Raw genomic sequence first — 24,520 nt, forward strand, 5'->3', positions numbered from 1 at the left:
TTTCCTTTAATTTTTCTCACCATCTCATCTTGCATCATTTTTCTTTACTCAAGACCAAAAAAAAGTAGTGAAAAAAATTGATGTTTTAAAACATATCCTGAACATGTAGTAAGAAATATATAACATAAACTAATTTTGCTTTGATTTTCCACTAGTGCATACTTCGAAGTTCACACACAAATTACATTCAAATACAGAATTATGTTATACATAACCACATAACCAGTAAATTTTCATTCATTCTCCTCTTTTGGGATTGATGAAAGGGACTATGATAACTTTGTTCTTGTTTTTACTTAACTGAATATATCTGATTGATTTTTCTATGATAGCTGTTACAAAGATAACATTTTAATACATTTCAAATGTAATGGCAATAATTTGTATATTGCAAAATAACTACAAAAATCAAAGAAAGAGAAAGCTCCATGAGATAAAACTAGTGACTTAGAAACACCCTGGCCACTAAAGCTATGATGGAGAGTGTTGGGAAAATTATCTTTAGGCAGCTAGAGCATGAAGGAGAAAGCAGCCCCGATAATCTCAAAATGGGGTGATGTAGACTTGAAACACGATGGTGATGAGGCATCTACCATCTATCTACCTGCCTAACAGTAGCCACCACGTGAGAGAATAGTGCTGTCAGGTAAAGCAAGGATAGGCTGATTGAGGCTGGCATTTTTTATCTCTAGTTTGCAAGGTCAATCATTTTCCAGGTAGGTCTTATTTTTAGGGAAAGAGGGTATTTGTGTGGAGTCCTTCAAACCCAACTGTGGGCCATTTACTAAAGCTTTACCTGGGCAGGGCCTCCCTGGGAAAACTGTCCTCTCCACAATAAGCTTGGTGCATCGAAGCTTCAGAGGCTCCCTCCCATTGCCAAGCCCCTGCTAGCCAGGCCAACACATCTCAGCATCTGGGGTTTGCACACCTCCATTTGCAGACTTTTTCAGCTGTGGCTTTCTGCTGAGGCCTCCTTCCTGGAGAGGAAACACAAAGACATTCACACCACTCTGACTCACTATTTGTACATTTGCACACTTGGGCCTTCCTTCTCTAGCTGACCTTTAATCCCTGGGTCCCTAAAGTAGCATGAGTCCTTTCTTCAGGGCTTCTATGTAAGTGAGATAATTCCCTCTATGTGCACAGATACATCTGATTGTTACCCAGTGTCTTCTGTGAGAAAAATGGAGCATTCTGGGAGTCAGAACTCTGTCCTCTTGATTATCTTAGAAAGTCAGGAAATCTTTGCATGTTGCTTTCACTTTGATGTTCTACCTTAATTGACTGTTTCAACAACTGAATGCTCAGCTAACTACAGCTCAGCTCTGCTCTTAACAAGCAGCAGAGAGATTAAAAAAAAAAAAATTCTAAACATAGAAGAGGCCAAAGTTTAGATCACCATTCTTGTTTTAAGCAAATCTATATTCTCACTCCTTGGAAATACAAACTATATTTGCAAGATATTTGGAGAAGAAAAAGTTATTAACATTTAAAACCTAGTTTTAAATTCTTTAAACTAAGGCCATGGCATTGTTTCAATTTCAAATTTATATACAGCATATTAAACACCCATATTTCATGGTGTAGACTAATTTAACAAAACTTTCAAAACACTAGCATTTGTAATATAAATCCTAGAGTCAAGAGATCTCTAAATTATTGTATTTCAAAAACACTACTGAAACATGATAAACTGTGGGGACTTGAAGTCTCATATAGCTATGACGTTGATTAAATACCTGACAACTGTTTAAAAGTAGGGATGTGGGAAAATAGGAAGGAGAGGATTTATTTACCTCCTTTATGCTCATCTTTAACACTGAATATTTTGAGTTCACCCAAAAGGCAGAGCGTTTATTTTACTGTCACTGATAGTGTGATAACTATTGTGACTTCTAGTGAGAATATTGCTGCATAGCAATTGCCAGTAAAGCTCATCAATCAGTGTTCCTCAGATGCCAGCAGCTCATTACTACAACCTCCACCCAGGGAGCACGTGGAGCTCCCTTCTCTGTCCACCTTGCACTGTTTTCATCATGCCCCTGGACCAGCGTTACCATTTGCAGAGTCCTCTTGACTCTTCCTTTCCGTTATCATCTGACCACTTTCTGACAGGCTCTGCAGGTTGGCTAACTAAGTGCTTGGTGACTTGGATAACAGAGTACAAAGTCACTCTCAAAGTGGCCAAAAGTGAATGAATGAAGGTCAAGAGTACTGCTTTCTTCCTTTACCTTATCAATCTTGTACCTTATCAATCTATGCATTGATAATATAACATTTAAAATATTACCAAGTTCATGAGGAAAAGTCTAGTAAGAAAAGTTTAAAAATCTATTCTTGATATTACCATTATAAAAGTCTTCAGATATAAAATTTTCAAAATTTAATAAATGTATTTTCCAACAGAACTATGAAACTGTATTATTTTTCATAAAGTTAATAAATATTATTTGATCTTTCCCCAATTTTCCTTTGTTTGTTATCTTTTTTGTCAGGAATTATTTCTATATGTTTCCGGACAATAGCTACTTTTTAACATATACCCCTTGCAATGGGCTTTTGTATTTAAAAGCCAAAAAATTCTCATTACCAGAAGCCAAAAATTCTCAATAAGTAAAGCAAATAGAAATACTGTAACTTTCATATTTCCTGGCTGCAAATAACCTATGGAAAACAAAGAACTTCAAAATAGATGAGATCTTGTGAGAAATTTAATGTTCCATCAGGAAGGGCCACCAGAGATAAGCATAAATTCCTATTCTGAAACACAGCAGTTAGCCGAACTGGCTCCGTAATCTACCTTGAAGCACAAGAGTCACAAAACCTTTCAGAGTAATTATTGACTTTCTCACAATAAATTCAGAGTTTTCCAAGAAAAGACTACTAATATTTCTCACTTTTAATGAACATACTCATTAAAGAATGAAATACTAATCTTTTTTTAAAGAGAAAAGAGATTTAAAATACAAGAATATTTTGAAAAATATCTCAGAATGCATTGCCTTTTGCACTTCACTATATTTTCTTTGGAAGAGCTACTTTGTCACTTTCAGAAATTGGACAAATTAAGCTCGTTTTCCTCTGGTTGTATAGAATCAGCCCGTGCTAACAGTAACTGGGATGTATTGACTGTTTTGCTGTTCAGGACACTGTTTTTGTACACACCTGCATAAATGTACCCCATAAACCACAGTGTGAAAAATCATAACTTTACATTGCCATTAAGGAGTGACTTGTCTTATCTCATGCAAGTACAAGTTGTTTTAACACAAATGCAAATTTAAATCCCGTGCATGTCTTCCCTGGCCTCTCATTTATTTCCTAGTTACAATATTGGAAACAAAGATGCGGATTCAAAAAATAAAATTAAATAAGAAAGTAAAATTCATTATTCCTTAGACGCAAATGCTTCAAGTCCCTAATAGGTCAAGGGGAGCATTGTTGTTCTCACAGATCAACAAACTTGCCAGTTTCACATGCCCAAAGGTGGTTTCTCTTCAGCTGATCACAGGCAGGTGAGACTAAACGTTGAGTATCTAAAGAGAATGACTGACATCTGCTGGAATGCAAGAGAAATGAAAAGGAAAATATCCCAGTATAGAAAGGCTCATTGTTTATGGACATGGCGCATACTTTACGGATATATGGATGCCTACAATTTGTAACATGTTACAATGAATCCTTAGAGATAAAAGAGTAACAGGATATAAGTAAAGGAGAACAGTGTGCAATTCTGGGCTGTGACATCGTGATAAATCCAATCAAGGCAACCTCAGCCTTGGACCACTATAAACAGTGTAATCCTGTTAGCCGTGATTTTTCAACATCCTATGGATGCCTGTAGTCTGTTGGTTTCTATCAGCTTTAGTCTGGCTGTGTCAGTGCAATCAATCAAATGAGCTTTGCCAATCTAGACCCAAAGAACAACAAAAATTGATCACTGGGAGAGTTGGAATACAATTTACTTTAAAAAAAAATGACAGCTCGGTGACATCAAATATTGCTGGTCCACTTGTAAACTGAGATTTTTAAGTTATTTAAAAATTATTTCATAATGAGGTAAGAGGATCGCTGTTAGTTGAGAGTTGCTATATAAGTCTATGACGTAGGTACTTCAACTCTGTTTCACAGTTTTTCTTAGATTGTTTGTTGTGAGATAGGATATCAGTGCATTGCCCAGGTTGGTTTCAAACTTCTGGGTTTAAATATCACACACACACAGCTTATTTTTTTTTCTTTTTTCTTTTTTTAATTTGTACTGGGGATTGAATTCATGACCTTGTGCTTGCCAGGCTGGCACTTACACTGCGCAGAGCTTCTTAAGTAGCTAGGACTAGAGCGCACACCACTGCTTCCAGTTTAACTCTGAAGTCTGAGTGTCAGAGAGGCAAAGACCTTGACCAAGATTTCACAGATTGCAAACCAGGCACGTCCAACCCACAGCCTTGGACAGCCAGCAACGCAGGCCCCATAAGATCGTGAACTTTTAACATTCTTATGTGATTTTAGGCATATTTTTTGTGATTTAACTGCACAGTGCAGTGTAGTGTCAGCTCCACCTCCCACACCCGCCACACAGTCCAGTGGAATCCCACAGTACCAGAATTACAGGTGTCACATTTCTCTATCCACCATACTGTCACCCATGCCACTTATCAACTACGCCAATTTTACAGAAAGTAAGAGATAGTCCAGAAATGCTGATTGAAGACTGAGTCTTTATTCATAATCCGGTCTTTCTCTGGAGACTGTTATGAAGTAAATCCTTATAAAGACCTAGTCAGTAAGAGATAACGGAGTCAGGGAAACCCATCTTTCTTGCAGTTAAAAATATGGTCTGGTCCTTGGTTTCTCCATGAGTACCATGATGGCAGTAGACAGATAATCTCTGTGATACCTTTTAGCTGTACATTTAATTAGGAATACGGGGAAAACACAGGAGTCATTTGGCTCATTATTACTCTGCCATGACACAGAGTATCAGTGTATAATTAGCTGTATGTTGTATTCTTCATTCACTAATTGAAAGAAGTATTATTTATTTTGGAATTTTTGTCTTAGTTTATAATGCCTCATACACTTTGTGTGAAAATTTGTACTCAAAGTATTCTACTTTTACAAATAAACATACTCATTGAAAATGTTTTCTTGCCAATAAAAAATTGCAAAACTTTTATCCTACTCTTAAAATAGTCCAAAAGTAAAATCTACATTTTGCCTGAAAAGAAAAATAACTATGATCAAAATTTATAAAACATGCAAAACTGACTAGAGACTATGATTTATAGTAAAAGATAATTTATATGAAGTACAATATATAATATCAGGTATCATACAAGTTCCTCTAGTCAAATAATGTTTTTAAATTTCCAGATATGAAAATTTTTCATTATTTTACCCACAAACTGAATAAAAATAATCTGAATATTGTTTGAAATATTATTTTAGAATGGAAAGTAACAATAAAAACGTCTTCAAAAATCATTCATATTCCTGTGTTAAAATATACAGCGTTGTATTTTTGGACTCCATAGCACCATCTTGTGGAAATCAATCAGAAACGTTGTCGGTTGACTATATTTCCTAAATAGTTAATAATAGTTTTCCGGTGCCTAGCAAAAGCCACCCTAGTGATCAAAGGATTTATGGGAACCTCCTTGAAATAAGAAGTTCTTTGCCACAAAAATGCTATTTTCATGAAAATAACCTGATCATAGTTATGTAATAGACAGAACAATCTGATTTTTAAAATATAAAGTATATAACCATGATCTTATTTTTGACAACTAATCCTATATGACATTGAAAAATGTTCCTTAGCTATAATGAAGTGGCCTAGATAAAACAATATCTGTCACTGAAAAATAGAAATACCGTAAGCTGCAGAATCACACTGATACGGAGGAGCACAGCAGCATCAGCAGCATTGCCCAAAGATGACCAGATTTCGGTTCACAAGTCTGAAGCACAAAATAGTGTTTACTTTGAAGGAGGTTACATTGTTTGTGTGTATATCACTTGTTCAGTCACTTTTACCACGTACTTTTATTCTGCCCTCTGTCATCTTGCACAAAACTCCAATAGTCTCATTTATCTGATTCCAACAGACACTAAATAAACCTCGGCATTACACTTTCTCTTTTTTACTAATTCTGTTGTTGTTTCCTAAATTCTCCTGGCTACCTGGGCTCGTGCTGTAGTCACTTCTACGTGAATCCATTCTTACTGCATTTAGAAGATAACCCTTCTTGGGCAGCATAGCACTGAAATTTTCCTCAAAACTAATTCTGAGAAGAGGCAAATAACTGAAGTTTTATAAAGCGCTACCAACCAAAACACCCCTGAAGAAGTAAAACTCTTATTTATTCCTGATTTGAGAGAGAGAGAGGCAGACAGACAGGCACAGAGAGACAGAAATGAATATGAGTATAGGTCTATGGAGGTTTTGGAAGTGAAAGCTGTTAACTGGGGATTCTTATTGTGTAGATTACAACTAATGTCTTACTCAAAGATGCCCAGGCTGACCTGATTCACCATATTCTCTCCTCCTCTTCCTTCTCCTCCAATTCCTCCTTCTTCTTCTCCAACTCATCCTTCTACTTCTCCAACTATTCCTTTCTCTCCTTCAACCCCACCTCCAGCTCCTTTTCCTCCTTTTTCTATTGCTCTTCCTCTTCCTCCTCCTCTTCTTTTCCGTTTTCCAGGCTCAAGAATTCTGAGTCTCCAGCTGCCAAAATCAGGAGCTCAGTTATGAAGATTAGAACCTTGCTACTCCTCTTGATATTTATTGTGAGTAAAAATAAACATGTTATTAAGCCACCAGCATGTGTGGACTGTTCCCTTTTGCAACACAGCCTAATAAATCCTGATGAAAACAAATGGTTAATTAAATGTAAGATATATACTACAATTCATAAATGTATTTAACGAAGTAAACAGCAATACATTTTAATACACTGACAGCAAATGAGAATATTATGCTGACTATTTCACACTTTGCACATTGCTTAAGAATATGTGTAGGTTTAATATGACACGAGACCTTCTAACACGTGAACTAAACAAAAGTCAGTAGGTGGCTATTTAATCTTGCTGATCACAGCTACTTCATTTGTAGTAATGTTAATAATGTTTACCCGCCTAAGAGGTTTAGAGACGGTTGAAGTCCCTTGCTATCATGAAATGTATGATTTTGTAGATGAAGTGGTAGGTAAACATTCCATTCATTCATTTAATGAACTGCCAGGTATGACATTATTTCTCTATGACAGAAAGAACATAAAGTGAGTTCCTAACAAAGTGAAAATGTGTAGAGAATCATGTCTACAGAAACAAGGCGCTGTGAATAAACCCTGAGCTGATTATTCTAAATTACTAGTAGTTTGGCAAGCAGTTAATTTTGGTTCCCAAGTTTGTTGTTAGTTTTCCTTTTTCTTTGTCTCACTAGCTCATAATTCTACAGGCTCCCAACTCTGCAGAGTTTCTCAAGAGTTGAGTATAATCATGTGATGTAGGGAGGTAAAACACAAAGGGGAAAAAAGAAACATTAATTAAATAGTTACTATATAAGAGACTTTCTTATAGAATATTTAATCATACTATATCAAGTCTCACAGTAGCATTGAATAGTTGGTAAAATTAATGCAAGAATAAGTAAATGGAAACTTTGAATAATAAATGCATAATAGCAAGTACAAAAGCCTTTGGTGTTTTTCCACTGTATCACGGAAGAAATATTTAATTTTTAATTGAGAAATGTTTTACGGGAGAGCCAGTGGAGGATCTGTCGGCCACAGAGGAGAGGCAGTAGGGGAGAAATGCAGACCATCCCCAAGCACTGGCGGAGGTCCTTCCCGCAAGGAAGCAACACAGTCCCCACCCTCTGTGTGACAGCAGAGGCCTTACTGGCCGGGGAGAAACATCAGGGGAGCTGTGCAGCCTCCCTGTGTGCCAGTGGAGGCCCTGCCAGTCAGGAAGAGGCAGCAAGGAAGCCAAGCAGCCTCCCTGTGTAAGTGGAGACCCTGCTGGCCTGGGTGGAACAGCATGAAAGCTGTCTCTGCCTTCCCGCCAACCTGTGAGCAACCAGACATACACAAGCTGGCATAATAACAGAAATAAGGGCGCAAACTGACATTTATGATATTTGATTGACTTTGCAGGCCTGGGACCAGTGGTCTGGGCAACTATTTGGAGGATAATAATATGTAATATAGTAACAATTGTGCATTTCCTACTGTCCTGTTATTGTTTTGTTTCGTTTTACTGTTCTGTTTTACTTCCTTTAAAATAAAAAGAAAAGAAAAGAAAAGAAAAGAAAAGAAAAGAAAAGAAAAGTCTTACAAAAGTAGAAGAGAAACTACTAGAGAAAAGGAGGAAGATGAGGAGGTGAGCAAAAGGAAAGGGATATCATATTTTAAAATCATGGGAAAATGTCACCAAAGAACCTTAATTCATACATTGTGGTACTGTATCAAAATACATAGGACTTGATAATTCATAAAGAATAGAAGATTATTTCTCATAGATCTGGAGGTTGGTGGTCCAAAATTAAGGCACTGGATTGGGAGGGTTTAGGCACTCGCTTCCAAAGTGCTGATGTCCTTGCACCCTCCGGAGGGGAGTGATACGCTCCTCATGCAGCAGAATGGACGGAAGGGGAACCATGGCATTCACAATAAAGCAGTTCTCCAAAGAAGAAATATTAACAGAATGAAGTATTAAATCAATTAAATTTCATAAAAGTCATACAATTTTGATTTTTTATCTATAAATTGGCAATTAAAGAAAAACAAAACCTAATGCTGGCAAGTACGCCAACAAGCAGGAATCCTTATAAATTTTCAAGTGACTTAAAACTTGTCAAAAATTCTCTGGAAACTAATTTGATAATATACATTATAAAAATTTTTCTAAGATACTTTAAATCTAACCCGATAATTCCCTGCCTAGAGTTTTATCCTAGAGACATAAGTTAAATATATACAATTATATACAAATGTAATTTGATAGTCATTGAAGTGTTTATAGATTTCAAAAACACTAAATGTCAAAAAACACTAAATGTCAAATAATAGATTGATATAGTATATGGTGATACAAATAAATTAATGCTACAGAATAATATTTAACAACTTAGTAAATGTTTTATTAGTAAATGGAGGACACGTTGGAAAATAGTAACTGTTTTAAGATCCCATTTTTGAAAATATTTTTATAATACATATTTATATAAAAATTTTAAACTTCCATTTCATATGCATAAAGAATAATACACACTATAAAATGCATACATGGATATGTGCATATGTGTTTTTTCAGGACACACGGAGGCCACCACTGCCTTTATTTGTGGTTGTGGCCTGGACCTCATGAACTATGCTTACTCCTAAAACAAAGTTCTCATTTATCTTCAGGTACAATATCTTAGTCCCTTGAGCAGTAAATACTCTGTCACAGTATGGATGTCCTCACATTTAGAATACTAGAATAACAGCTGGCACTTTTTGGCTTGTTCGTCTGTTTTTAACAATATAATCTATTACAGTTTACCCAGAAAGTATTATAAGAGCTCACAGAGCTGGTAGAAAAATTGAAGGAACAATCTTTAGATGAACTTTGTAGAACCAGTTTCCCAGACCTTAGGACCAGACAAAGAATGAAGTTTCCGTCTCTGTGATGGCCAGAATGCCACTGCCGTAATATTTCACTCATAAACAACATGTTAGTTTGGTGACATAATCTGTGTAGCCAAGTGTGTGCCCTACATTTTGCTACTCTCCTCTTGTGACTCACTTCTGAATAGCTCTCATATAAGTGCATCTGCTTGGTAGAGTCTAAATCAGTAGCTGCAGTGGGTATTAGCTGCATGTAGATTTAAGGATGCGAGGTGCTCCTTCAGTCTCTGAATACTAGCGTGTTGTAAAAATGGATGTTGGCATAAGCAATCCAGCTTCCTTGAGAGTCTGATTCATGAACAGCATAATATCCACACACATCATTCTTCCAACAGTTACATTTCTGTATGAAATGCATTTTCCTCCCCTAATTTAATGAGATTATCCCTCATACAAACAAAAAATCTTGTCTCTGGAAAAAGCCACTTGAAATTTCATCAGCAGTTGCACTAATCATTCATTTTCCAGTTTAGTTGTACTCCTACTTTAATGTTCTATGATTTGGGGGCTCCAATTAGAAAGGGAAAATCAGCAAATACCTACATTATCATGCAAGGAAAACCATACTGATAACTACCACAGTCTTTATTTCTGTAACAGGTCAAGAAAGCTTAGTTTGGATTTATAGTTTCGTCTACTACCACTAACAGTCTTAGGTCCCCAGTTTCTGTACCTGGTTGATAGTCCAAGTCCTCCCTGAAAGGAAGCACTTGAAGGTGGCCTGGTCTCCTCGTTTCCAGATGTTTCCTTTCCTTGCTTTACTGTGTTCCTATAACAACATTTCTCCTTCTTAATGAAGACAAATATCCTTAGAGAAGGAAGCTCTCAGCAACATAAAAGACCAAAGAAGAAAGATGAAAGATCTAGAATTCTCATGATAAGTCCAGAAATTATCTACCAAGTTTTCAGGTAGATTACCATTCAGAAGGTTAAATTTAAACCAGACAAAAGCAAAAATGAACCCCTTTATTAGAAAAATCACCAACTTAGATATTCAGTAATTTTAAACAAAAGTGACTCAGTGTCAGAGAAAGTAGTCTTCAGAAACTAGAATTATCAGTCATAAAACATAAAATGAAAATATATGTTCAAGTATAAAAGATGGAATTAAACAAATGAACAAGGGCCAAGAGATTTAAAAAGATGATGGAAAGGGAGAAACCAGACCCTATGACTGTGGATATTAAATCCAACAGTCCATAGTAACCCTCCTCGTGAGACCCACATCCAGCAGAGAACAAAAGGCTGATCACGTTCCCCTCTACCAACAGGAGCAGAGATATTCCTTGATTTGAATGGTAACCACAGTCTGGGGTGAATGTACAGAGGGGTCTTCAGTGCAAGAGGGTAACTCAGAGACCCAAAATCCTCAGATAGATATAAAAAATCATATCTGGCTGGATTCTAGTACTGCAAGTCATGGAAAGTATAGTACTGCAGTCTTGGACTGTGGATATCTCAGCAAGCAGGCGAGCATCGCAGGTTCAAGAGGCCCCACGGCCTGCAGAAAGTGCTCAGTGCACTCTGCCCCAAGGCCAGACTGTTCAGGACCCTCCAGGCTTCTGGGTGCAGTGAAGTCACTAGGTGGGTCTGAGGTGGCTACAACCGCCTCCACATTCTGGCTGCACTCAGAGAACTGTGGAGTTTTGAGCAAGCAGGACGGCGCACAGTGTCCTTGGAACCCAGCTTATCTGGAACTACGGAGGTCTAAACAGGCAGAAGACAGCCACTGGTTCCAGAGGCTCAGCGGCCCCGGAGAACTGGGTGCCAGAGTCCCAGGAGCTTGAACATAGAAGTGGATTTCCAACAGACCTTGAGGAAGCTTTCAAATAACACTTGAAACACAGAAATATATGAAAATGACAAAACAAAGACGAAATTACAACCTCAAACCTCCAGCCCATCTCAAGAAACCCTAGGAGCAATGTATATAGAAGAAAAATGTATATAGAAGAAATGATAAAAGAAATGAAAGAGATTCTGAATATATCTAAAGAAAGCACAGTTTAAAAATGGGAGGAACTAAACAAAAAGATAGAATCCCTAGATGAGCAATGTAAGAAACAAACAGAATACATAATGCAGATGCACAGAGATATACAGGAAATAAAAAACTCCACTGAAAGCTGTAAAAACCGCCTCAAAGAAAGTGAAGATAGAATTTCAGACCTTGAAGACAGGATTGCAGCTAGTGAACAGGAAAGGAAAGATCTTTTAAAATAACAAGGAATCAGGAAATAACAATTCAACAACTGCAAGATGATGCAAAAAAAAAAAACAACATAAGATTCATAGGGATTAATGAAAAAGAAGGGGACAACATGAAGGATGTCAAGAGGCTATTTAGAGAAGTAATAGCTGAAAATTTCCCAAGCATGAGATCAGAAACTGACATCAGGTTCAGTGAAGCCTATAGAACTCCAAATAGTCATAACCAAAATAAAACTACACCCAGACATATAATAATCACTATCCCAGAAATCCAACACAAGAATAGATTATTAAAAGCTATCAGAGAGAAAAGACAGATCACTTATAAAGGAAAACCTATCAGAATTACAGCAGACTTCTCAACACAAACAATAAAGTCAAGAAGAGCATGGAGTGAAGTATTCCAGATCCTAAAGCAAAATGATTTCCAACCTACACTGATGTACCCTGAAAATTATCATTCAAAAGTGATGGTGAAATATGATACTTCCATGACAAAGAACAGCTGAAGAACTTCATGAACACCAAGCCAACCCTGCAAAAAATATTGAAAGAGAGTTTAGATACACAAAGAAAAAAACCACTAAGCAAAGCAGATAATTAAACAGAACAGAAAGATAAAGATGCAACAGCAGAGAGATAATATGTCAACAATAAACCAGCATTTAACAGTAATAACCATTAATGTAAATGGTCTCAATGCACCAATCAAAAGAAACAGACTAGCAGAATGGATCAAGAAACAAAATCCAACCATATGCTGTTTACAGGAAAACCATCTAACCCAGAAGGATACTCACAGACTGAAAGTCAAAGGGTGGAAAACAATACTTCATGCAGCAGGAATCCAAAAAAAGAGCAGGAGTAGCCATTCTGTTTGCAGACAACATGAACTTTAAACCAACAATGACCATAAAGGACAAAGAAGGCCACTACATACTTGTAAGGGGAAAACTCCAAGAAGAAGAGATAACTATCTTAACTATATACACACCAAGAGCACCCAGTTATATAAAACAACTATTAACAGAAATGAAAAGTCAAATTATCAGTAACACAATTGTAATAGGAGACCTTAATACGCCATTGACACCAAGGGACAGATCAACCAGACAGAAAATGAGCAAAGAAATAACAGAACTGAATCACACCTGTGAACAAATGGATTTGATAGACATATACAGAATGTTCCACCCAACAACATCAGAATACACATTCTTCTCAGCAGTACATGGATCATTCTCTAAAACAGATGATATATTAGCTCACAGAATATATTTAAACAAATGCAAAAGAGTTGAAATCATCCCTTGCATGTTATCGGATCATAGCGCTCTGAAATTAGAAATTAATGATAAAAGATACTGCAAAAATCCCACAAACACATGGAAAATGAATAACACACTCTTGAGTAGTGGGTCACAGAAGAAATTAAAGAAGAAATTAAACAATATCTACAAGAAAATGAAAATGCAGATACAACTTACTGGAATCTGTGGGATGCAATGAAAGCCGTCCTCAGAGGAAAATTTATTGCACTGAGTTCTCACATCAGGAAAACAGAACGAATACAAATAAATAACCTGATGCTACACCTCAAACAGCTAGAAAAAGAAGAGCAAGTCAAACCCAAAGCCAAAAGAAGAGAGGAAATTATAAAAATTAGAGCAGAAATCAATGCAATAGAGACTAAGAAAATAATCCAAAGAATCAACGAATCAAAGAGTTGGTTCTTTGAAAGAATAAATAAACTCGAAAAGCCCCTAGCAACCTTATTTTTAAAAAGGGAAGAAAAATCTCAAATTCATGCAATAAGAAATGAAAAAGGTGAAATCACTACAGACTCTACAGAAATACAGAAGATCATCAACACCTATTTCGAAAACCTCTACTCTCAAAGGTTTGATAACACAGAAGAAATAGACAGATTCTTAGAAACATATGAAGTACCAAAGCTAGATCAAGAGGATGTAAAACTGCTGAATAACCCAATCTTTGTTAATGAAATTGAAAAATGTAATTAAGTCCTTACCTACAAAGAAGAGCCCAGACCCAGAAGGATTCACTGCAGAATTCCACAAGAAATACAAAGAAGACCTAATGCCAACACTCCTCAAACTATTCAATGAAATTGAAAGGGAAGTAATCCTTCCTAAGTCATTCCTGGAAGCAAATATTACTCTAGTACCAAAACCTGAGAAAGACCCAAATAAAAAAGAGAACTATAGACCGATCTCCCTAATGAACACAGATGCAAAAATCCTCAATAAAATATTGGCAAATAGGATCCAGCAAATCATCAAGAAGATTATACACCATGACCAAGTGGGATTCATCCCAGGCATGCAAGGATGGTTCAACATACATAAATCAATAAATGTAATTCACCATATCAATAAAGCCAAAAGTAAGAATCACATGATCATTTCTATAGATGCAGAAAAAGCCTTCAATAAGGTCCAACATTCATTCATGATAAGAACTTTACAGACAATTGGAATAGATAGTCTTTACCTCAATATAATAAAGGCCATTTATGACAAACCAACAGCCAGCATCATAGTAAATGGCCAAAAATTGAAAGCCTTTACTTTAAAATCAGGCACAAGATAAGGATGTCCTTTATCACCACTCCTATTTAATATAGTACTGGAAGTACTAGCCAGAGCAATTAGACAAGAGAGAGAAATAAAAGGGGTAAAGATAGGAAAAGAAGAAGTTAAATTATCATTGTTTGCAGATGACCTGGTACTCTACATAGAAGACCCCTAAACTCCATTGAAAGACTCTTACATATAATAAATAAATTCAGTAATGTAGCTGGATACAAAATTAATACTCAGAAATCTATAGCATTCCTATACACTACAAAAAATCACAGAGAGGGAAATAAGAGAAATTACACTCTTCACATTAGCAAGAAAACAAATGAAATACTTAGGAATTACTGTTATGAAACAAGTGAAAGACCTATACAGGGAAAATTATAATCCACTGAAAAAAGAAATTGAAGATGATCTCAGAAAATGGAAAGACTTCCCCTGCTCATGGATAGGAAGAACATTGTGAAAATGGCCATTCTCCCAAAACTTATACAGATTCAATGCAATCCCAATAAAAATACTATCAACATACCTTATAAATCTAGAGAAATCACTCCTAAAATTCATCTGGAACCAGAAGAGACCTAGAATAGCAAAAGCAATTCTATGCAGCAAAGGCAAGCCAGGAGGCATCACAATCCCTGACTTGAAGTTATACTACAATGCAATGGTAATAAAATCAACATGGTACTGGAATCAAAACAGAGACAAAGATCAGTGGAATAGATTAAAAGATACAACCACAACTACAAACACACTCAACCACCTTATCTTTGATAAAGGAGCCAAGCAGGTTCACTAGAAGAACGACAGTCTCTTTAATAAATGGTGCTGGGAAAACTGGCTCTCCATTTGCCAAAAACTAAAGATAGACCCATGCCTATCACCATGTACTAAATTAAAATCTAAATGGGTCAAAGATCTGAATATTAAAACAGAAACACTAAATCTATTGGAAGACAAATTGGGTAGAAACCTTGAAGACATAGGGGTAGGTAGAGAATTCATGAACAGGACTCAAACCGCACGGGAAATACTTCCCAGAATCAATAACTGGGACCACTTCTTATTAAAAAGTTTCTTCATGTCAAAAGAAATCTCCAGCATAGTGAAAAGAAAACCCACAAACTGGGAAAAGATTTTAGTGAACTCTCTCTCAGACAAGGGACTCTTGTCTAAAACATATAAAGAATTAAAAAACTTAGACCCCCAAAATTCAAAGATCCAATCCAAACATGGGCATCTGGGATGAATACACACTTCTCAGATGAAGAAATACAAATGGCAAATAAATACATGAAAAAATGTTCATCATCATTGGTCATTAGAGAAATGCAAATTAAAACCACACTGAGATTCCATCTCACTCCTGAAAGAATGGCCAGGATCAAGAAAACCAGCAACAACAAATGCTAGAGAGGCTGTGGGGAAAAAGGAACTCTCCTACCCTGTTGGTGAGAGTGTAGACTGGTACAACCTTTGTGGAGGTCTATCTGGAGTTTTCTCAAAAAGCTGGGATTGGAAATCCCATTTATTCCAGCTATTCCACTTCTAGGCATATTCCCAGAAGAACTGAAAGCATCATACCACAGTGATATATATGCACCTATCTTTATAGCAGCACAATTTGTAATGGCCAGATCTTGGAAACAACCCAAGTGTCCATCAACTGAGGAATGGATAAAAAAGTTGTGGTATTTCTATACAATGGAGTATGACTCATCTATAAAGAAGGATCACATTGAGATATTTATCAATAAATGGGCACAGCTTGAGACCATACTCATAAGTGAAATAAATCAATCTCATGTGTGTGAATACCGAACAGTTTCCCTAATATAAGTAATAATTCAAATATATAAAAGTATGTGGTAATCATGATTCCCCATTAGTGGCCTTGAAGCATTATAAAGTTTTCACTTATTAATTCAATGGCTTTATTCTTGGTTTCTTGATATGGAAATATTTGAAGCTATAGTATATGAAGTTATATTCAAATATTTCAAGGAAAAAGACAGACACTATGGTAACTACTATTAAGTCTGGCTATTTGGTGGTAAAGCACTAGGTTGCTGAAACCGTCATGCTTTGACCTGTATTGTTATGTTGTTATGTCCTCTTTTATCTCAATCTCTCCCTTATTCATTAAAAAAATATTTAGTTATTTTTTACAATTTTTGATCATTTAATTAAAAAAATTAGCAGGATATATTATAGTAACTTTTTGATTTCCTATTAACTTGATTTGAAGTCCTGTAATACTCCCACTATCTTGTTTTGACTGATTAGACTCTGTTCCGTTCTGTATGATAGTATCAAGTTTGAGGGTATAGGCAACTACTTTGAAGGCAATAAGATTCACTAAGATGCCCATTCTGGTTTGACTATTGTCTCCTTTGGAGGTCCTGTAATGTTTACAATGTTTAAGTTTTATTGGTCTTGTTCCCTACTGACCGGCCGGCGCAGCCCCAATGAAACAGGAGACGCTTCAGGTGGTAACAGGAACTGCCCACTTTATTGTTGCGGGTTCTGGCTTATATATCTGACTGTGGCAAATCAGGCTGCCACGAGGGCTGCCACGAGGAGGAAGGGCTGGAATGAGACGCGGGCTCTGGCTAATATACTCAGCTGTGGTGAATACGAAGTGAGCACGGGGTGGCTAATTTGGAGAGGGACGTAGCGCATTGCGGAAGCTGGCATGGTCCTTAGTCCTGGGTGGGGTATGGTATGTTGAGCACCTGCGCCCAACACTCTACTGTTTTGTTCAACTTTATAATACCTAATGAGATAGACAATTCTTTTTAAGGATACAAGAGGCATTATGGTAACCATTGTTGATAACCTTGTACTCTGTTTTTACATCGTGTACTATGTCTATGCTTGGTTTTGACTGACAGCTTTGTTTTGCCAATTTGACTTTATTCTCTACCAAAAAAAAAAAGTAATAAGAACTAAGGAGTAATAAAACCCAAAATGTGTAAATTTTGTTGTAAAAAAAGAGAGGGAAAAAAGTGCTCTAAAGGATACAACTGCAAGTGTGTTTAGGGGTGTTAAATAGCTCACCATATTAATGTTTTTGGTTGGGTCATTGAACACAACTGTTTGCAGTCTCACTGTTTGAATGTCCACTTTGTATGCTTTGATACTGTGACTTGAGCAACTATTTCTAAGATGATAATATGTAATCTATTAACTGGTGATTTCTTACTGTTTTTTTTTTTTTGTAGTTCTGTATTACTTGTACCCTTACACCACTTTGCTTTGTTTTGTTTTTTCTTTTTCCTTTTAAATAAAATTTTAAAAAAGAAACCACTCACTCATTCAATAACACAGAATTTTTTTTCAATCCTTTTTAAAAAAATTTTCCTACTTTGTGATATTTTTATCTTTCCTTTAGCTGATTTTTTCAGAGTTAGCCTTAAGGACATCCAAGTGCCTCCCTGCAGGGAGTATCAGTTGAGACCTAAAAGAATGAAGTATTGGGGTAACCAAAAGTAAAGACAGCTGGGAGCCCCTTGACTCTTAGTGGGTGGTAGAGAAAACTATAAATCTGAACTAAGTTTTCATGACCTATCACATAAATAAACTTTCTTTTACTTCTTTTAGGGTTTTTTCCCTCTTTTATCTTTTATCTTCAATTTTTTTCTCTTCTCTCTTTCTTTTTTCTCCTGGTTTTACTGTTTATCTGTTTTCTTCTTTTTTTGTTAGCTCTTTCCAGTTCTCTGTCACTATGAATTCCCTCTTGTTCCTTAATAAGGTTCCATCATACTTTTCTCTTTTCCTTCTCACATCCCATGGACTGATTTTTCAAATTTTGCTTTTGGTCATTATCCATTCTCCAGTTCCACCCTCCCTTCATCTTTCTTAGAAAAATTACTGACCTTTTCCTAGAAAATTTTCCTAGAAAATTACTGACCTTTATTAATATCTAAATAAAACTCAGTTTTTGCTTGCTATTGTATACTGTGATTTTTTTAGTAGAAATAAAGTTGCTCCATTTGGTAGGTCTTTTTTGTAAGTTAATAGTAGATTACTATTTGTTTTCTCTCTGTGTTCATACTACAATTATAGACCTTTTTTCTATGGACAAAGATGGTACTTTATTGGTCATTCAGGGTTGTCAATTTGTATTTAATACTATAATTGATATTATTTTATTACCATAATATAGGTATCATAGCTGTTATTATTAATTGACTTTCTCGGGATGCCAAAATCCGTGATGTTGCCTATGGGTCATTAACAACACTGTGACCTATTGTGGGAGAACTAGGTTTTAGGCTAAACATCATACAACCTCCAACCAAGTAAACAGAGGTGTTTGCACCATGTAGTCTCCCTAAGAAATGGTAAGAGTACATGAGAGTTTATTGTAATTATGATTCCCTATTACATTGATGTGTTGCTTACATTGTTCTGTTCTGATCTGCTTTGTTATGTCCTCTTTTGTCTTAATCTCTTTAAAATAAAAAAAATTTAAAACTTCACAGGTTAATAGGGAACTAGCTTTATTTCTATTGTCCTCAGCAGATGTTATCTTGTTCTCAGAGCACCTTGATTCTGAATTTTCCCCACTTAGCCAGAAAACAAGTAACTTTCCACATAATTTTCCACTTCTGAAGCAAGACAACAAGTGGCTCAGTACCGTGGGGCTTAGGTCAGCATCTTAACTCTTATACACCCCAGTATCTAGGGATCTGATTATCCCCTGACATTCTTCCTCTTTTTGTTTTTGTAGTTGTAAAAGTCAAAACAGCATGACTTGAGGCTGTAAAGCATCTAAACATTGTTAGATTTTTTTTCCTTGTGAAAGAGGAGGAGCAAAAATAAGAGTCACACATATTAGTATAGCCAATCAAATATAAGATCCATAATGGACTTTTTGGTAATACCACAGATTAAGTTGATTAAGGGTATCAGCAAATTTATCCCAATCTTGAATTTGTTGATCAAAATTTTGTGACTGTCAAGATATGGATAATACTCCTTTGTGTGAGACTTCTAAGTTCATGGTTATTTTTTATATACAACACAAAATGTGTTGGATATAAATGCAAGGATGGGCAGATCGATTATAAGGAAGAGGAATTATACAATATTTGGTAATATCAAACTGGCATCAGAGGCCCTGTTGTAACTGCACATTTCCTATCCACATAACAGTAGTCTCTAACACACTGATTTGTGATCACAGTTCAGCATCAGGGATGTTGCATATTCCAAGCTTTTTCTGCAGTTTTTGTCCAATTGTCTACAAAATGAGCTAGTCTATGTGGAATGAGAGCTACAGAAAAAATAGCAACACCACTAATGAGCAATACCAGAGAAACTATTCCTGCAATGATCAGTCCTATCATTCTCTTTATTTTATAAATAAGATAATCAATCAAAAAGCACAGCAGGAGTATCAACCTTTGGCTACTCCAGGTGTGTGCCCCAAGAACAGAAAGGTCTTATTTATTAAGGTTTCAGTTGGCATACAATGACTCAATAAACATTTTTTGCATGAAACAGAAGTGAGGATCCATTAAACAGTTCCATACAAGAAGACATAGGGTTATATGCACATATAGAAAACTGAGAAGTTTTGATTTTTTTTCAACATCAATGCTAAAAATATTTGGACTGGATTTGTCTAAATGTCCTATCCACTTTTGTGCAACATAGTAAGAAAAAGCCAATTTTCAAAATGTCTTTTGTAAGGGTCCAAGTTTGCCATTAATAATAGCCTGGGGCAACAAGGAGCTAAAGCTGACCTGATGCTATGTCATTTTCTCCTCCAGAAAAATATATTTTTCAGAGGGGTTTCTCCCATAATAATTAGTATGCCAGCACCAAGATGTCTCATGCTAATCTGAATAATTGTCATCTCTTCCATCTAGTCTCCTTTGAGGACCCTGATCAGTGAATTCAAACTGATTTAATTACATTTCTTATCCTCTTTCTTCTCTGCAAAAGGTCGAAAAGGGTGGGGGAGGCTCAGGTGCATCATTATAAGGTGCACATATTGTACCAAGAGGAACACGAGATGCAGAAGGACTAACCCATTCCCCAGATATATTAATAGATCCTATCTCTATAAATATCAATTGTTTTTCAGATGAGCCATCCAAAATTGAGGGTGAACAGGTAGACAATCCTTAGATTGCAAGGATTTATATTCAACACATAAAGGTGGATGTAGAAAATGAGATGTATAATTTGTGGTGATACTGGAGTTAACAAATTCCAGGGCCATAAATGGTCTTAAGACTCAATCCAATTGATCATGATAGATTTCAGGGGGGAAATCAGCCCACAGAACAGGTTGCAGCAAGGGAGGATTAGGCACACATGCCCAGTACTCTCCCATTGACAATGGGCTTATACATATGGTACAGACCATGACAGCCATCACTGAAGCAAACATATTTTCTGGAGTTCATGTAAGACCCTGACTTGCCACCAATTTCTCAGCCTCTTGCATTGTCTTTTTTATTTGTCTACACATCATGCATTTTGCTGCTTTTGTGGTTGTCATCATACCAGTCACTGGGTTGTCACCAGTGAAGTGGCCTCCTCTAGAGTTAGCAATGAGAAAGTTTGCACCACCAGGGCTGGTGACAGTAAGCTCCATCACAGCATGGGGATGTTCCTCTTATCATGGTTGCACGTTCTAGGAGGGCAGACACAATGGCATTCCATTATCTTTCAATATGTAATTATATCATTGTTCCCATGTTATTAACTGCACCAGGCCATTCCATTCACCCATTTGAGGATCTTTCCATGAAACTTGTGCTCTGAGCATAGTTTTTTTTTAAGGAGAAAAAGAAAAAAAAGCAGAAAAAGGGTACAAGTTATACAGAATTTCAGAAAAAATAAACAGTAGGAAATCACTAGTTAATAAATTACATATTGTCGTTTTAGAAATAGTTGTTCACATTACAAAATTAAAGCATATAAAGTGGACATTCAAACAGTGAGACTGCAAATAGTTCTGTTCAATGATCCAACAAAACTCAGTAATATGGTTATCTATCTTATACACTTAAATATACATGCAGTTATATCCTTTAGAGCACTTTCTTTTCCTCTCTTTTGTACAATGACAATTACACATTTTGGGTTTTATTACTCCCACAGTTATTATTACTTTTTTTGAAAATAATAAAACCAAATGTGATATAACAAAACAGAGACAGCCAAATCAAAAGGATGGACGTAATACATACTGTAAAAAAAAAAAATGCAAAGTGATCAACAATGGTTACCATAATGCCTCTTGCTATCTTAAAAAGAATTGCCTATATCATCAGTTATAATAAAATTGAACAAAATAGTAAAGAACAAAACCAAACATTGGAGACATTACAAGACTTCAAAAGAAAATAATAGTTAAACCAGAATGGGCATCATAATGAACCTTATTGTCTTCACAGTTGTTGCCTATACTCTTGAAATTGGTACTATCAAGCAAAACAGCATAGAGGAAAATCAGTCAAAACAAGATGGTGAGAGCAATACAGGGTTTCAAATCAAGTTAATAGGAAATCAAAGTGGGTTACTATAATATATCCTGCTATTTTTTATTTATTTTTCCCTTAATTAAAAAGATAAAAATAAAAAAGTAAATAATAAAAAAGGAGATTGAGATAAAAGAGGACATAACAACAAAACAGCACAGGTCAAAACATAACCATTTAAGCAAAATAGTGTTTCACCACAAGATATCCTGACATAAAAGTAGTTACCATAGTGTCTCTTTCCTTGAAATCTTTGAGCATAACTTCGTATACTGTAGCATCAAACATATCAAGACAATGTAAAACCATTCAAGAGAATGACAATATCACAGGGTATTTAGAATCAACTAACAGAAAATGAACAATGGTTTCTGTATAATCTCCTTGTCTATAAAAGTTTTTATTTATATTATCACATATAATAAAATCCAATAAGATACAACATGTTGAGACTGATGGAGACAGAAGAAAGAAAGTTTGACGGGACTTCAAAACAAGATGATATTAAATCAGCACTAGCTATTATGATGTCTTGTTTTCTCCAAAATAGCTGATCCTACCATCCAATCTTCACTGCCTCATTTCTGTTGAGCTCTTTTTCTGTCATTAGTTATCAGTTTGTCTTCTTCATTTTGCTTTCTGCTCCATTCATTGTGGCCTCTCTGCCACTGTTTCTGGAATCATGGAATTTTTCTTTTTTAGAATGTCCTGCAGTATTCTCTGTAGAGTTGAATTGGTGGTTGCAAATTCCCCTAGCTTCTCTTTATCCTGGAAGCACCTTGTTTTTCCATCAATTTCTAGGGACAGTTGTGCAGGATACATCAATCTTGACTGGAGGTTATTATCTTTCAAAGCTTGAATTATTTCCCCCCATGCTCTTCATGATTTGATGGTTTGTGCCAAGAAGTTTGCTGTAATTCTGATGGGTGTTCCCTTGTAAGTGATCTGTTTCTTGTCTCTGACAGCTTTTAATATTCTGTTCTTATATTGGATTTCTGGAATTTTGATTATTGTATGCCTGGGTGTAGTTCTGTTTGGGTTGTAGGTGGCTGGGGTCCTGTATGCCTCATACATCCGAGTATCTTTACCTTTTTCTAAATTAGGGAAATTCTCCTGGATTATTTCTGTGAATAGCCTTTGTAGTTCATTTGTTTGTGTCCCTACTTCTTCTTTTATGTTCTTAATTCTTAAGTTATAGATCCTCTTATCATCTTCTAGCGTTTGTATTATTGCTGTTTGTTTCCTTGTTATTTTTAAGAAATTTTTCATTTCATGCTCCCATATTACAAATCTGTCCTCCAGTTCAGATAATCTATCCTTAGTTTCTTTCAAGCTGTTATGCCAGCTTTCAATAGAGTTTTTAGTTTCCTGGTAATCTCTTTGAACCTGCTTCATGTATTCTACATTTTCTCTATTTTCCCCATCAAACAATCCTTCCCTTTTTTTTCTGTTCTTCCATTCCACCATCTGTTTTTTCTTGGGCAGTGCTTAGCATTTCTCTAACCATTCTACTTATATCTTGCTTTAATTTGTTAAATACTTCACTTTTGAACTCATCTATGAGGCTCTGGAGATAGCACTTTATGTCTATTGGTGCCGTGTCTGATATTGCATGTTTTATGTCTTCATTCTCCTTTGCATTAACCTTTCTTGGATCAGTGTTCTTAGGATTGAGGACCCTTCTTGTTGCTCCCTCTTCCCATACTTTTTGTTTCTTCCATACAAGTGTATATAGGAGGCCCAGTTTCTTTCTTTGTCGGTTACAGTTTGTTTGATTCTGCCAGCTAGGCGTTCTTGCCCACTGCAGTGTACTAGGGAGATACAGACCTGGGAAGCCTCTGCTGGGCCCACCTCTCCAGGTCAACCTACTACAGGCTTCACTGCTAGCGTGCACCACCAGGTGCTGGGACCTGGTTTGGGCTAGCCTACTGGGTCTTAGTCTGCGGCGTTACCCAGGCCAAGTGCTCCCCACCAATCTGCTTGAGAGGGGAATATGCAACTAAAGTCACTGCAGTGTCCTGTTCTGGCTAATCTGCCCAGTCCCAGAATGTCCTCTGTTGGAGCCTCCTAGTCTATGGAAGGGTCCCCGTTTGTCTCACTCACCACAGGTCAATGCAGGGCTCCCTGCCAGTCCCGCTCTCAACTCTGTTCGCCGATTCCCGCTCTCAGAGCTTTCACGTTCTATCCCTGCTGTGCCAATTCAGACACAGCAGCGGTGGCAGGAAATTCAAATCCCAGTTTCCAGAGGCACGGGTTCCAGCTTCCACACTGAGATTTTATCTGTTCCGGTTATAGCACTGACATTGCATTTCTAGTTGGTTTCTCTCAGCTTATTTCATTCCTGGGTCAGCAGGGTATATCTCCCCTTGCTTAGGACTCCTTTCTAGAACATCTCTGGATCATTCCTGGATTATACAATAGACCCTATTTTTTTGGAGTTAAGAGTAGACTATTTATTGAGAGAAAGAAAACATCTGTCCAAGAGAGATACAGAAGGTGTCCTGAGTGGGTTGCAAAGGACTTTGCC

Source organism: Cavia porcellus, unplaced genomic scaffold (assembly GCF_034190915.1).
Source record: "Cavia porcellus strain 051 isolate PalLab524CR breed Dunkin Hartley unplaced genomic scaffold, mCavPor4.1 scaffold_24, whole genome shotgun sequence".
NCBI classification, from domain to species: domain Eukaryota; kingdom Metazoa; phylum Chordata; class Mammalia; order Rodentia; family Caviidae; genus Cavia; species Cavia porcellus.